This window comes from Notolabrus celidotus, chromosome 14 (assembly GCF_009762535.1).
Source record: "Notolabrus celidotus isolate fNotCel1 chromosome 14, fNotCel1.pri, whole genome shotgun sequence".
NCBI classification, from domain to species: domain Eukaryota; kingdom Metazoa; phylum Chordata; class Actinopteri; order Labriformes; family Labridae; genus Notolabrus; species Notolabrus celidotus.
In genome coordinates, this window is record NC_048285.1 from 8,743,836 (window position 1) to 8,760,472 (window position 16,637).

At 39.8% G+C, this 16,637-nt stretch overlaps 1 protein-coding gene across 1 annotated transcript in view; it reads right to left on the reverse strand.

The window, feature by feature from the left end:
- The window catches only part of lsamp (limbic system associated membrane protein), an 899,933-nt gene extending 884,262 nt beyond the window's left edge, over positions 1 to 15,671 (reverse strand). The window contains exon 1 of the mRNA XM_034701360.1: positions 15,479 to 15,671. The gene's annotated coding sequence lies outside the window, so the exon portion shown is untranslated. The remainder of the gene's footprint in view (positions 1 to 15,478) is intronic.
- Between the last annotated feature and the right edge of the window lie 966 nt (positions 15,672 to 16,637).

The window sequence follows — 16,637 nt, forward strand, 5'->3', positions numbered from 1 at the left end:
GCGACGTGCGCGGCGCAGCCGTAACGTAACGCGACGCATCCTGTGGATCTTGGGCTTAAGGCTGAAGATGATTCTACATCAAACATCCCAACTACAAAGATGAGAAATAATGACAAGACATGGAATGAAAACGCAACAAACATGACTGAACTTCATCGTGGCATGTTGATCCTGTAAGAATGAATGTATTCAAGGTTCACTGTAAGAAACAACCTCATGTGAGCATCTGCTAAAAGTATTGAACACCCAGTTTATTGAAATATTTCTTCATGTTGCTTGCTCTTCTGCTCAACTCAGTGGAGAAAATTAATGAGCAAGCAAACAGAGCAGTGGAAATATATTTTGCTCTTTAGCTGCTGTCTTCTTAAAAGGAAACAGAGCCGGTGATTACATTTAATGCTCAGTAGAGAAGTCTTCAGTTGAAATAATATGAGCTGATTAAAATAAAAAAGGCATAAAAGATGTGTCAGCCTGCCCAAGTAAATGGATGCCCACATTTCTGACCATTTAAACCTCTCTCTTTTTTTCTTTTCATTTGTTTCAATTTCAGACCCAGCATCAAACAGGGTCAACATTCAAATCAGTTCAACGTGGTGCAGCCAGGCAGACACCGCTGCTCTCCTCAGAGGAAACAATGACTCAGACACAGCTTCACCATTTTACTGGCAGTCACAAGCAGGAAGCTTTGAAGAAGAAAACAGATGTTAAGATAGCCGGCTTTGAATCATGACAGCCATAAAATAAGATGATGAGGATGAAGGAAAGTGAAAAAAGTAATGTGAGAAAATGGAGATGAAGAGGCGGGTTTACTGTCAGTGTGAACTGATGAGAGGAAAGTTAGAAGGGAGTGAAAATACTTCAAATCTAACTTTAAGATTTAAAGTAAGAGGTGGTGATAAAATTTTTAAGCTATGATTTCTTACACTATTTTCTCTTATCTTAACAGACGAGCATTTAAGGACATCACTGTATGGAAGAGATGAAGAACCTGGAACTAAGTGTTTGATTTCAGAGACAGAATTGGGTGGGAAACCACTTTCGGACACTTTCTGACATGACAGTTATGATAAAGATGAAGTATGTTTCATAATGAAACCATTCAAACAGCCATGGGGCCCAGATTCAAGGGGAAAGTGAAGAATGATGAAGTCTGGGAACAACTGACCAAGGCAGCAGGAGGTGGAGAACTCTGAAATATTTAGCCATTAAAAAAGTTATTTAAGAATACACAGTTCAAGACATTTTTGATACCCATGTGTGGTGCTATTTCTTGAAGTAATTAGGATGACTGACTCAGTATGATGGTGAGTTTTATATTTCAGTTTCCTCTTCCAAAGAAAACCTGAGGCTCTGCACTAGAGGAGAATTGAGAAAGAGTCTTATTCTGCAGCAAAAAGCTTCACCATCCATCCAGGAAAAGATCAGGAGAGAACTGTGGATCTACAGGGGGCTTGCTCTGTTCACTACCTTGGAAGAAAATGCTCTATGGCGGTGGATCAAAAGGGAAACTCTTTCCTGTCACAGCTCTCTGCAGTCTACCTCTGCGTCCAGGCCTCCTCAACCCCAGCTGAGAGAGTTTTCTCCACCCGGAGAGAGTGAACAAAATAATTTCCTTAATAATCATTTTCCTTCTTGAATCTCGTACACTTCTTTCAGTTCATGTCATTTTTGTAGCATAAATAAGTGTATTGTTGTGTACATGAATTGAATCTTGCCCTTGTCACACATGCAGAGCAGCTTTTGAAGCCACAGAGTTTTCCAGCATGCTGGAAAAATGCTTTTTTTAGTGTGTCACTTTTAAACCACAACAAGTTTATGGACACCCAGAGAAAGTTTGGATCGCAGCCAAGTGAGCTTGTCAAGTTATCCAACACACCATGTGCATGCTGGCTTCATTCAGTAAATCCAGTGCGTGATAACGTTCCTGCTATCATTGAGTTCCTCTCCATCATTAACACACCTACACCAGTTGTACTGAAGGCAACGCAATCTAAGTTCTCCATTGTTTATTTCCTGATTGTTTTCCTGGCTCTCTTTTCTGTAACAGTCTGTTTAACAGGTGACTCCAGAAAGAGACCACTGATCTCACCTAAGCACTAGCACACAAAGATGCACTGCGTGACTCCCTCAAGTAAAAACGCCCAAAGCCATCTGCTGAACAGAGGTGGGAGACGGAGCAAATGGAAGGATTTGTTGTTGAGTTAACTTATGGGGCAGAGAATGAAGTCAGACGTTCAAGGGAAAAAAAATGTTGCATGTGTAGCCAGAATGATCTCTGAACTTGAGAAGCATTTTCTGGTGTGAATGAAGAGTAGCTTGAAGCGATTCAGGCATGCATTCCAACCTGAGATGACTTTTTGTCTGAATCACATATATCCAAACTGGCAAGTCATTACCATATTGACCTTGAATCTGGTGGTCAGAAACTACCTGAGGTGCGAGAAAGACATGCTGAAGGCATGCTCATCTTGCACAGCCTACTGGACTCTGGACACTGTTTTGTTCCCTTCTCTGAAAGTCATAATTCAGATTGTCTTGACTTCCCCGGTTAGCAGCTGTAGCTGTGAAAGGTCTTTCAGCCCCTTGCATAGGGCTTGTACCTGGCTCAGGCAGACCATGTGGAAAAACAGACCTCAGCACCTAGCAGTGTTGACAATTGAGAAAAGGGTATTTGACAAATTCAGTCACCAGTTATGATAAATTATGAAGCAACAAAAACGTATTATAGTATTCAAAGGGTCCATTATTTACTGGACTTTACTTTCTTTGTATATAAGATCAACCAGTGTTCCAACTGAGCACAGTGGATCAGTCTCAACCTGGCTAAATCCTGGTTCCCCGGCCTCTAGTAGAGTGCTTTTCATCATCTTGATCTGGTCAGAGATCTGCCCTCAGGACACAACATTTTTCAGGGCCATTAGGACATAGAGTTGTAGAGCTGCAGTCTCTGCACTCACAGCCCAGACCAGCTCTTCAAAGGGAGATGAAGCCTCAGCTGCCTCTCCATCAGTACCCTCTGGTCTGCTGTCAGTGAAGCTGGAGTATTCCCTTACATGCTCAGTTTTTAGATGTCATATCAAATTGGTGGTATTGAACACAGTTCTACCACCTCACAAAACAACTGTACATACATACATTGTGGCTGTTGAACTGTTTTCACTTTCTATTTTTTTAATATTTTCACATTGCTGACATTAAAGTAACAGACTTTACTGCATTATGTTTTATCCTTTTGAGCCATGTGTCCCTGTAGATTTACCATAGACTGCCATAAAATGAATGTTGCTGTTGTAATCTGGCTGTCTGTGTACATGTGTGCTCGTGCAATAAAGTTGAAGCCATGGCTCGAGTTCAACATTGACGTCCAATTAATTATTTTCACTAGTTTATTCAGTTAGACAAACCCAGACTGATGGTTACTTGGTAAGTTACTTTACTAGGCAGCATTTTTATCCCTTGTCCAGCAAATTGAGTCGATGTACTTCATTTGATTGGCTCTTGTTTTCAAAAGTGTATTACTGTTGCCATCCTAAAAACTGACATTCAATTTGATGGCTGTGTTGAAAGCAAGACAAGGCTATCAATACTGGCTATGTCAGACACCAATCAATCCGGACGCACCTTGGGTTAAGAGCTCACCAGCTCACATCTGATCTCTGTTGTCGACAAAACACCTTACTGGCACAGAGAAAATTAAAGTAACACACTGCATGCTAAATCAGAGAAACGCCATGCTCAGAGAGAAATGTCGATGTATGGATACATTGCCAAACAGATAAGGTAACAGGGGCTGAAGTAACAAACTTAACTACACAGTGTAGCACTTGTAATCAGAGAGAGAGTGAGTGCCTGTTTGTTTTGTATTGTTGTTCTGCGTTTAGTTGATAGTTGATGAGGTCAAGCACTTTACTTTCAAAAGTTGTTGAAAACTTTCGATGTATACAAGAAAACTATCTCACTAGAACTGTAGAACTTCAGCTTCCTTCCTTCCTTTGATTCCTATGTAGTGTGAAAAAATGCATACTAATATAAATAATATTTATATTACAAATATATATTATATATTTGTCAAGTCATTTCTATGCAAAATAGAGGCCCGATGCACAACCTGTCCAGCAGGTGCAACCAAATCAAGCCGTGGTAAAGCGCTGTTGTTTATATTTAGCAATATGTGTCATATGTTGTATTTAATGGTCTCAATATAAATGATTATATGTTTTAAAGGTAACTGAAATCTAAACTATCTCTGCATCACAGTAGCATGTCCAATATTGTCCCACATAAACCACTCTGTCCCACGTTTGGCTTGTTTGCACCTGGTCACTCTACTCTATTACCGTCCACTCACAATTAATTTTAAAGCAGCTGTACCAACAGTCTGCGGAGTATCATTACTTACTGCTGACATTTAATTACAGAAGTAGTCAGAGGAAAATACTAGGAGACTTAATCTTTCTCCCTCCATTCACTCCATCTGCTCTTCTTCCTCTGACCACCCTCTACCCTGCTCACTAAAGGCTCTTTCAGCTCTCTTCATCCACCTGGATAACACATGCTCTCCCTCATCCACCTCACACACACTACACAGTCATCACACTTTGCCAGCATTACGATCAGTGCCAAGGAGAATGTAAGGGATCAAGACTGACTGATACAATCCAGGATGCAGACATCATGCTCATAGCAAAATACATGTTTATGTGGATATGCTGCAGTTAATTCAGAAAGACTTAGAATCTAAATAAATGACTAAATGCTTTGACAATTCACAGAATCTAAAACGTGCCACTGAGCTGCGCACTTACACATTTCATGAAAAATGCGAGTGTAACTGGAGTTGACAGGTGGTCAGCCTCCACATATGTGCACTTCTCCACTTATGTGCTGAGGGGAGACTCTCTAAGTCAGCCGGTTTATCAGCCTCTGCGGCTGCTCTCATCTCTGTCACACACATACAGACTGCTGTTTGACCAGCTCAGACCATCACTAAGTTTATTTACCGCAGAAGCACAAGTAACATCCACGGTAGCTGTCATTCCTCTCTCATCTCCACAGTTTGAGTGGAAAACGTCAGGACATGAAATGAAAAGAATAAAACCATCCCTTGCCTTGAAATCCAAAGAGGAGCGCAACGCCGGGGATCCACACGGTGTGTATCCAGAAGTAAAGCATGGTGTCCTGCAATCGGGGGGATAAACTCCGTGCTCCTCACGACGAAATCCGTCTCCAGCGGTTAATTTCCAGAAGAGAAAGCGCTGAAAGTGAAGCCGAGCGGAGGAAGAAATCCCAGTCTGACCGCTGCTGATGAACACAAGTGCTGGAGACTCTGTCGCTGCTCCACCTGCTGCTGCACACGGACAGCAGCGACACCCGCAGGAAGCCCTATCAGTGTGTGTGTGTGTGTGTGTGTGTGTGTGTGTGAGTGTGTGAGTGTGTGTGCGTGCGTGCGTGCGTGTACATGTGAGTGTGCGTGTGCGTGGGCATGTGCATGTCTAACTCATTCACTATTGTTCATCCCTGACAGCAGGATCAATCAGAAGAAATCATGTCACGACCATCAGGGAAACTCAATCATCTATGTATGTACAATAACGATTGTAATTCAGGACTAAAATTTTAAAAGAACATGCATAAATGAGCTTTTTAAAAGGAATTTTACAAGAACTCTTAAATGTCTATTTGAATGTACGCTAAATGTGCTCTCTGTTTCCAAATAAAACTGCAAGAACACATGGGAGAAATGTTCGTAGTCAATAAAGATAACCTCTTGTGTAGCCTATTCGGTGAGTATATTGGTCTTACTGAAGAGAGGTTAGCTGTCTGTGCTCATACACATGTGCTGCTTTACCACACATAAATCCTGACAACAGGTCAAAAGCTGCAGTGCCTAGACTTTATTATAATACCAACCCAGACAGGCAGAGGACAGTGCTGGGCCAGACATAAAATAAAGGAAAAAAATTAAGATGGGACTTTATTTTTTTCCAGCTACTGTAGAAGGAGTGGAAATGTCCCCAAAAAAGCTTTAGTGTACGAGTGCTGTGCATGAGGAAACAAAGATTCTTACCAGCATTGGATCAATATAAGTTCAAGAGAAGACTGTTTCATACTCATTCATTCTTTTCATTCTCAAGCCATCACTTCATCCCTCTCCAAATCCCTGTCCCTTCTCTCTCTTCGTGTTCAGGTTATCAGCTAATTATGGCTGTTCACTCCTTTAATTACTAAACCAACCAGATTGACTTCTACCTCTACTGATCAATCATCCCGCTGCTGCCAACATGTAATCTGTTCTCCTCTATTCAGAGCAATGTGCTGCAAATACAGAAACACTTCTAAAATAAACAACTGTTGCCTCATAATGAAGTCTCTCCTGACTGAGTTAATATTGTATACTTTATTTCTACTAACTGATGGCAAGATTGTATTTGCATACTGCTAAAAAATAAAGCCTCCAGTACGTGACATTCACAAAGATAATTTGATGTTGGTATTTCTACCAAGTTTACATAAATTCTATGAGCCTTAGCAAGTAAAACTAAAATGATCTGCATGCAAACACAACACTAGTGTTGGTCACAAACAGAATACATTAAATTAATTCAGCTGTTAGGGGTTATTTCTACACCACAATTTGGTTTCATTAAATAATACTATCGTGTGACTACTTCATAGAAATTATAAATATCTCATGAGCCAGTACTAAATCATAAAATATGTGGATATGATTTGACTTTACAGCACAGTGAGAGCCCTGATAAGTTAATAGCAGTGTGCCTAAGTGGTAATGATACATAATGAGGAGGTTGTTTACTGTTCTGTGAAATGAATAGAGGCAGAGCTGTCACTACGGGAGATGAATGATTACTTCATATAAATATAAATATGTAATGTATGATTGAATGCTACCTGCAGCTACATTTAAATTAAATGTTTTATTTTGCTCCTTTTTTCTAATTTCTATTAAATTTGATTCAAGCTACACATTGAAAACATTATCATGGACCATCTCACAGCCGGCACTGTGAATTACATGCACAGTCTAAACACCAGAATCTGTTCTGATGAGAGTCCTGTGCAACAAACTGCAGACATATCTGTTTTTCATTTGTAATTATTTGTGAGCAATTAATTAATAATGATTTCACACAAGCCAGTGACAAACGTCTTTTCAAAATACTAAAATGCTGCCAATATTTGAGGAGGACATTAACCACATGATGCACGTAATCTGTGAAATGATAGTTTATTTCATACACACAGTCCAAGCATTGTTATTAGAGAGAAAACTTCTGGTGAAATTTACAGCCCACTCATGTCTCATCATACTAATCAAGTTTAAAGCTGACCTCCAAGTTCCTGGATTCATAATTAATTTCCTGCCCACTGTGTTCCTGTCCTCCAGCCAACCTTTAGATGTCAGAGTGAGAGACTTCCAAGAAACAGAACCAAAATGAAGGAGGATTCAGGGCTCTGTTGACCGTGAAGAAAATATATGTGACCAGGAAATATAGAAGCCTGACAGTGATTTGAGTAATTCCTGACACACTCATGTGGTACCACATCTAATGTGGTTATCTGGCCTCTCATTCAGCACCACGAACAGAGACACAACAGCAGACGAGCACACTGCTTTCACCACCTTGCTGATCAGATTATAAGGACAGAACTTGAGACTGTAGTTTATAATTTGAGTACCATAAGTATCTTCCAACTCCAAACATACATCATCCGTCTAATGTGTTTCATCAAATAAGGGGTGAAGTTTCTTGACAACTTAACTCCTGCTTATTATTGTAAGATGTTATAAGTCTGAGTGAAAGAGTGAGACTCTCCATCCATCAAGTATCAGGAATGGATACAGTTCACAAAACTTTTGTATTGATCCAACTTCTAAACATGAGCACATTAAACAGCTCTCCACTCTGAGCTGTGACCTGTAGCAGTGGATCATTTACAGTAAAAGTACAGATACTCTGTGGTTCCTGTACTCTGGTGCTAATGACTCTTGGAGCTCTAGTTTCCTCTGCTTTTGTCTCTGTCCTGAATAAAGAGCTCCTCGGTCTATTTCTAGTGACTCCATCCCAGTGGTTTCCATCATAGCAGACCACCAGCTGATGACTTACTATTCTGTGCAGAGCTTTGATGTACGACTGTTGTGCTCTTATTAAATGTGAGCTCTCTGCTGTAACACTGCTGCCTTGAATTGGCTTACAAAATGTATGAAAGAAGCCCTATAGACTTTGGTGACAGTTTGCTGTGAAAGTGAGAGCTAAACGTCTGTAGAGGAATGCTCCATTTTGTGTTTTCCTAATTGGTTGGAATGAGTTAGTAAACAGGTGTTTTGTTTTGTTTTGTTTCGTTTCTCACAAACACTAGGAGTTTCTCATTCATAATTTTCAGGACAGAGAGCTCAGCTGATTTCATGACTTTGAATCTCTGCAGACTTGTTAGCGTGTTTACTTAAATAAATCCTGTCAGAACAAACACCCTCTGTATATAAAGATAAAGGAGTGTTTCTTGTCATGTAACTAGTAAACTTTATGTAATTCTGCGAAACATTACCACCTTAGTTTCAACTGTGCAGCCAAAACATTTGTAAATTGTAACATGCTTTCATTTGCCTTGCATTCTCACACGCTCACTTTCAAGGTAGGTAAATACACATCTGAGCGGATGAAAATGGTGTGTGGAGTACCTCAGGGATCCATTCGTGGGCCTCTGCTATTCAATATCTACATGCTCCCCTTAGGTCAGATAATAAGAAACACCAACATAAAATGGTGTTAAAAAATAAAAATCACAACCAGAACTTTCTTCAGTTAAACAAAGAAAAACTGAAATGATTGTTTTTGGAGCCAAGGAAGAAAGGTTAAAGGTTACTGCTCAGCTCCAATCTGCAATGATGAAATGTTCAAACCAAGCCAGAAACCTTGGTGTAGTCTTAGACTCTGACCTTAATTTCAGCAGCCACATTAAGACAATTACAAAGTCAGCCTATTATCACCTTAAGAATATATCAAGAATTAAAGGACTTATGTCTCAGCAGGATGCAGAAAAACTGGTCCATGCATTTATCTTTAGCAGACTAGACTACTGTAACGGGGTCTTTACGGGACTCCCTAAAAAGTCCATCAGACGGCTGCAGCTCATACAGAATGCTGCTGCTCGAGTCCTAACAAGGACCAAAAAAGTATACCATATCACTCCTGTCTGTCAGAGAATAGACTTTAAAATCCTGCTGATGGTTTATAAAGCACTGAATGATTTAGGCCCAAAATACATTGCTGATCTGCTACTACTTTATGAACCACCTCGACCTCTGAGGTCATCAGGTACTGGTCTGCTTTCAGTACCTAGAGTCAGAACGAAACATGGTGAAGCAGCGTTCAGTCTTTATGCACCACATATCTGGAACACACTCCCTGAAAGCTGTAGGTCTGCTCCAACTCTCACCTCTTTTAAATCAAAGATTAAGACTTTTTTATTTGCCACTGCCTTCCTATCTTAGTTTATTTTAACCCACTTTAAATTAAATTTTTAATGTAATTTTTGATATATTTCTAATTTTCCTTTTCTTTTCTGTTTTAATATATTTGTCATTTTAATTATGTTCTTTTATGCCTGTCTGAATGTCTCCAAGGCTTTTAATCTTTTGATTTAAAGCACATTGAGTTGCCCTTGTGTATGAAATGCGCCATACAAATAAAGCTGCCTTGCCTTGCCTTGCCTTGCCTTCAAAACCCAGAAACTGCTCTCTTCATTCCCCAAACATTTACAGCAGTGTTGTTAAAAGAAGCGGTGATGCAACACAATGCTGAACATGCCTCTGTCCCAACTCTTCAGTGTAGTGTTGCTGGCATCAAATTTAATATGAGCAAGTATTTTTCATGAAACATTTCTTTGGTTTTGACATTTGATAAAATGTCTTTGCACTATTTCAATTAAATATATGCTTTAAATTAACTTTAATGGAGTTGGGGTTCTAATGACTTAAGATCTCACAATGGCTTCCTGTAAAATTCAAGATGAAATTCAAGCTAACAATCACTTCATTGGTGTTTATTCACAGTGTCAGCATTAAAACACATCATCACACAGAGCAGCAGAGTACTGGGGAGTCATGTTCCCTGATCCATCCTGTCTGTCTCATTCACATCCTGTAAGACCTTCTGCTTGTCAATAACCCCTCCATCATGAATGATTACCTCACTGCAGCTTTTTTTTTATTGATGGAGAGGAGATCTAGACAGGTTTAATGCTGCAACTGGAGCCTTGTTGTTTACTGAATCCACAAATGAAATGAGATCACTGTGCTCAGAGACATGATCACAAGATATGGAAGCTGTGGAATTAGTTTAAAGGTGTTCATAATTAGCAAAGAGGAAGAGCATCTATCATTGCAGATGAGTACAGGCAATTCTTGCACACAACAACCTGTAAGTTTAACTGACTGGTGTATATTCTACAGATGATGAACTGGCTGACAGAGCACAATTCAAATGTCTTCAGAAACTCAAACAACTTTTTTTCTTAGTGGGTTGAGAAAGTTTTAATGATTTATGCTAAAAAAAAAAAAGCTAATGAAGTGCTGATTTATTCCCTAAATTCCCAAATTGACCATTAATGGATTGGAAAAAAAGTCCTTTGAACCATTTGGGTGGGAATATTGAATAGGAGGAGAGAAAAAAGGGGTGGCGAGTATAAAAAATAAGGGAGCAGGATGATGACAAAGCCTGGAAAAAATACCAGTCATTTTGAAAAATGGGTTGAAAAAAAGAAAGACATATTCCCAACTCACACCCTCTGTGAAGGTCAGTATGTGTCTGCCAGTGTGTGGAGTCTGATAGAGAAGAGACAAAGGGAACTGAGATCCAGTCACTGACAGGACACAAGAGAGCAGCTCCAGCTCTTTGCCTCTGACAGAAGACAAGCTGGGAGGAAGAACTGCTGTCAGATAAAGGAGAACATGGACAGATATGAGAAGACGGGACCAAGGACAAGACACTTAGGGAATACATATTATCTCTTTGGTTTACACAGAACAAATACTGACTTCACAGCGTTGGATCGCTGACAGCATGGGAGGCTGTAACCAAGCACTGCAAGGTACTGCCCTTACGTTTGTGCATTTTAATATGAAGAGACTCCAATAGCTGTTGTTTCCAGTACAAATACACACTGCCCAACTGACCTGAGCAAAGCAACATTTAGAAACTGATCCCTGCTGTATTGCAATCAAACTTTAAGAAATAATGAAACACCTCCTGTGTTATCAGTTCATTGCATTGCAAGGCTGAATCCGTCTGTCATGAATGAGCATTAGCATGCAGACTGCAGAGAGCTGAGCTGACAAGATGAGTGGCTGAGCCAATAAAGCCATGTTTGAGAGTGATGGCTGTGTAAATGGGAACAATATGGGTACAATGTTCTCACTGAAGAAATCTTTGTTGCCAAATGTCTCCCTACAGGCTGATAACTTAAAGGTCCTTGGCAGCATAATAACTGGATATCAAATGATGGAACTTGATTTGGAGAAGAGCCAATGATTCACCTCATCTACCCTAAAACAAGTCTCACAAGTCGACTTTCTTTGAGTTTAATTACCTCTGTATCCTTCAGATATGCCTCTTTTTTTTCCTGCTCTCTGACCTACCCCTGCAGCTCTGACATGCTGGGTGCTTCTGAAGTACCTTGTGACCTCGTGGATGTCCCAGAAGTACAGGATGTCAGTGTGGAACATAAAAGAGTCAGATCAACAGAGAAGCAGATCTACCTACTGGCCACAGTCACACCCCAGCTCCTACATTTTCATATTCAGTGCTAAAAAAAAATCCTCCATGCACAGGAAAAAAAGAAGAGCCCTGCAGCTGACCTGAATTAGTCAGACGTGACTTACTATACATACAGTGCTTCTCACAGGAAATACACCCACACAAACACACCAAGTCAACAGATTATTTTTATGTATTAATGTCACTGGCTCTGAGCAAACACATGTACCTCTCTCACAAGTCTAACCTGCTCCAGTGTTTCAGCCTCAGGGTTTTGATATAAAATATGCACATTCAGTAAATACTGCAGTGTCATCACAAAAAGCTTTATCAGCTGCTACAACAGAAAACCCACACTGTGTAGGTAACAATGATCAAATGAAACCTAACCTCACCCAGATCGCCTCTGGGTTCAGCTGCAAGGGGGATGATGAGGGATGCAAAAAAAAAGTTAATTTAAGAGAGAGCAAAGATGCAACAGCAAGACCACCGAACCTACATCTGTGAAAGAGTTACCACTGTGGGAGGAACAAGCACAGTTCATTTCCTAATTGGGTACATGACCATGGTTGCATAATGCTGCTCCAGGACTGGGTATATTTGTGATAATAGATCAAGTTGCATTAAAGCACAACCTGTCCTGTACAAGGAATAGTCTTTTAAAATGCAATCAGTGAAGGCCGTGTTAAACCCAGTGCTGGAATCATGAGTGAGTTTCTTGAAAGGGTGAGTGTGTTTGTAGACCACTTAAGCCCTTTGGCTTTCACTACCATTTTCTTTTTCATAAGATAGGCTAAAGATTCCTGTTGGAGGTTACGATATGTCAGCTAAATGGAGTGAATATATGCATTAAGGTCTTGCACTAACAGTCAAATGTATCCAGTATCCTCTTACAACAGAGAGTGTACCCAACAAAGCTGTGTACTCGTAGTACTTACAAGACACAAAAACGCTGCTTGAGTTATGTAGTGATATTGCAAGTATAGTAAAACATATTCTGTTGGTGTAGCACTTTTTTATGCTGATTCCCCCACACACATTTGCAGGGATTTCAAATCCTGTTAATGTCACACAGCTACTGCTTGCACACTGACATGGCAGAGGATGGGTAAAGGGAGGAAATAGATCCTGAATTTCAAAGCAGATGATCAGAGGAAAAGCACAACCTGCACTCCTTTTCACGTCTGCAATAGTGGTGACACTGAGTCGAGCTGAGCCCTTGTTAACGGAATTAGTTACACCTGTTCTTTTCTACTCTGATTCAAGAGGGTCTGATGTGAGTTTATCATGACAGTGATCATGGCAAAGACTATCCCTCTTAATTGGCAGAGTAGCAATAATGTATAATAATAATAATAATGTACAGGCAAGGTGGAGTAACCTATTTTTACATGAAGGTGTTGAAGCCTAATGATGTTGCTATGATGTAGTGCATCTAGCAGAAAGTCTGCACAGGGTTTGGAGGGAAAAGGAATCAAAAAGACAAGACTTTTACCTTTGAGACTGAAGTTCATAGCAATAATAGCGTACCACTTATGATTTAAATAAGTTGTATTATCAACACTGGTTGGAAGCAAATAGCTAATTGAAAAGCATACAGTACCAGCTACAAATCCCACAACAGGAACTTGGCAGGCATTCAGCTAAACACCAGGTGTCCAGCAGCACTGTGGAGTAAACCACAGGGAGGTGGAAGTAATGTCTAATGCATGAACAAGTCTAATGGTGGCTTATACATTTCTCTGCTGTTCGGTCGTAAACTGTGATGCAAAATGTTACTTTCTGACAAAAGAGCTCTCTTTCATGATAAAGAAAAAGAAAACAGAAGAGGGACAATAAGGACAAAGTTGTTTCATTCCAGACCGTGCTTCAAAATTCTGGAAAAGTCATAGTGGTTTGCATGAAACAGCAGACAACAAAAGAATGTAGTTGACAATAAATAAACATAGAATACACTAAATATACATCAGTCAGTCAGATAATCATAAAGCAAAATGAAGACACAAGTCTTCAGTGTCATTCTGAACAGTCATTACAAGAAGAGTCAAAGCAGGTCACATATCAAGGAGCAAAGCAGCATGTCAATCTTTCCATTAAATGGGCTCCACACGGGGCACGTCTCAGGTCAACAGGTAAACTGCCCAGAAGACTGTGCTTCACTTTAATCCCTAAAACAGACCTGTGTGACATGACCGGCAAGACCTGCTGTAAGGCTTATAAGTACTGAGCAGGTATACGAGGGGATGAGGAGCGAGAGCCTTTTGTGCTAAATAAACAAGTAGCACAGCTGTGGAGTCAGCTCTAAAGTTATACAGAAGTCCATTAAGTGATCTGAGAGCTGGCGTTACAAACTCTCCCCTCAACTCAAGGGAAATCCTGACAGTAATCGCTGAGATAAAAACTGAGTCACTTGCTGTCAGTAGTATTAGATGGCTCTGTAAAAGCACAGCAAGAGAAAAGACCAAGACTAAAAGCATAAAATAGATTCACAGACTGAGCTGACAAGGGTGTTATTATTAAGTCTGCTTTTTAGTGTCTTAGAGTTTGATTAATAACTAAATAATATAAACAAGCAGCACAGAAGTGTTTGGTTAGCAGGTGATGTTTTGCTTTTCTCTCCTGGCATCCTGTCTCTTAATCACACCACACACTGAAGCTTCTCCTGACACTGTGGCCAAACCTAAAACACAACCAGCATGATCCTCATCATCAGAACAGCAGAGTCTATCCACATCTGTGGCACAGCGTGATGTTGTTGTAGAGGGTTAAGTGTGTGTGTGTGTGTGTTGTTGTTATTCAGTATGAGTTTAATTAAAAGTTTAATTCCGTTTCAAGTGCTTATCAACACAGCGTTTAGAAAGAAATCAATCTCCCCGTGCTGCAGAGGATGATTTTAGAGTCTCGGGCAACAATGAAAAGAGTGGGAGACAGAAAATTAAATATATCTTTGTCGGCTATGACCAGGAATCATCTTCATTTCAGCTTAATGCAAACATTGTCCAGAAAATAGCAACACATGCAGGTGGACAATCTCAGAGAAAGAACAAAGAAGGAGTCGTCTCTTAATCCATCTCTCTGTGAGGAGTATTTATTTCTAAAGGAAACACTAAGTTCCAGAAGTACACACACTCTTGTTTCCTCTATTCCCTATTGTCAACATCTTTGCTTTACCTCCTTTTACCCTCCATCAATACACAAAACATTTACTGGAACAGTAAAATGTCAATACAAAGATAAGATAAGTCACAAGTAAAGAATGAAAGGAATAAATGAACAGCTGATTAATCTCACTTCACACAGCATAGAATGTTCATAAGTTAACATGTCGACTGTGGACACCTTCAGGTTTCTGGGATCCATGACCTCCAGATTTGATGTGGTCAACCAATAAACAATCAATCAGAAAAAAAGAAGACAGGATGCATCACAATGCCTCTCCTTCTTACATCCTTTGTCATATAAATCTAACCTTTACTAACTTAAGTACATTTTCGAGATAGATGTATTTAAATGGAAGCGTCATTCAAAAAAAATACTACTACTACAAGCCTAGATTCATAAACACAGCTGCATTTTCAACTTTTAAACTTTCTCAGTTCTCTCATGGAGCAAACACTTTTACACAATGCTGAAAAAATTAATTGCTGCTGGCACTTCTGCACCCAAAGCAAAACAATTGAAGTTGCAAAAATGAAAGCTTTTACCTTGCAGTCAAGTCAAGGAGATAAGACCAACAGACGAGCCAGTCCAGAGAGACGAGGGAGCAGGTATCCAAACTCCAAACATTGGTAAAGAATGGGTAAGAAACAGATAGATCAAACAATAAGAACAGATTAAGAGATGTTGGAGAGCTTGGTGAATCATATAACAACATGGCAGGCACCAGGTGACAGTGGACAGGTAAATGAGGGACAACAGTGATTGGTAAATGAGCTGCATGAATGAGCCAATCACAGGGCATGGAGGAGTGACAGGATGTGACACAACAGGAAGGTTCATGATTAGGCATGTGCAGAAAACAACAGAGAATACAGATTCATGGGAGAAGACAGCCTTAAGTGCAGATGAATCACAGTTTAAAAGAAGTTTACAAGACTGGAGTTAATAAAGTAACGTATAATGATATGTTCCATCTTAAGCAGTTACTGAAAAACAACCTGAAGTTCATAATTCCTGATTTGATGTTGACTCCATGATCATTTCTAATAAAAGTTGCCTTTAATAGCACACAATGTTTGATATGGATGTGACTGCTACTTTCATACAAAGTGCTCAATCAAAAACAGACAATATGATTCTTGATTGAAGTAATATTGTTTACAATGAATCTGTCTCTAGCTAAATCATTTATTATTATTATTTATTTCCACCTCAGCTGTGTGCGTGTTTAGTAAGATATGCCCTGAAATATTCCTCACATGCACTGAGCTGTGTGCTACATATTGCTGTTCCCACAGTTGGTAATATTGATATAATATTTGGTTGTTGCTTCCCCTTTATCTGTACCGTTTATGGCAGACCATTAAAAGCACCACTATTACAGGATGTTCTCTCTTTTTATGCTGGGTGAGAATGTCTTCTTCATCTTTGTTTGATCTGAGCCTCTTGTGGACAGAGCAGAAGTGGAGCTGTTGTAGCAATCTTTCACCGCCTGGGGGCAGAGCAGAGCAAACGACTTGGTGCTCAGAGAATGAAAATATGTACACTGGAATGAGGATAAGTAGAGTGAAACATGTATCAGTTTTTATGAGTTTCTTCTTATGTTAAAGCACAAGATATGTGTGTGTGGACAGTTAATGGCATGCTTCCTTTATCTGGTGGACTCAATTCAACATCATCGGGGGAGAAATGCATCAAAATGTA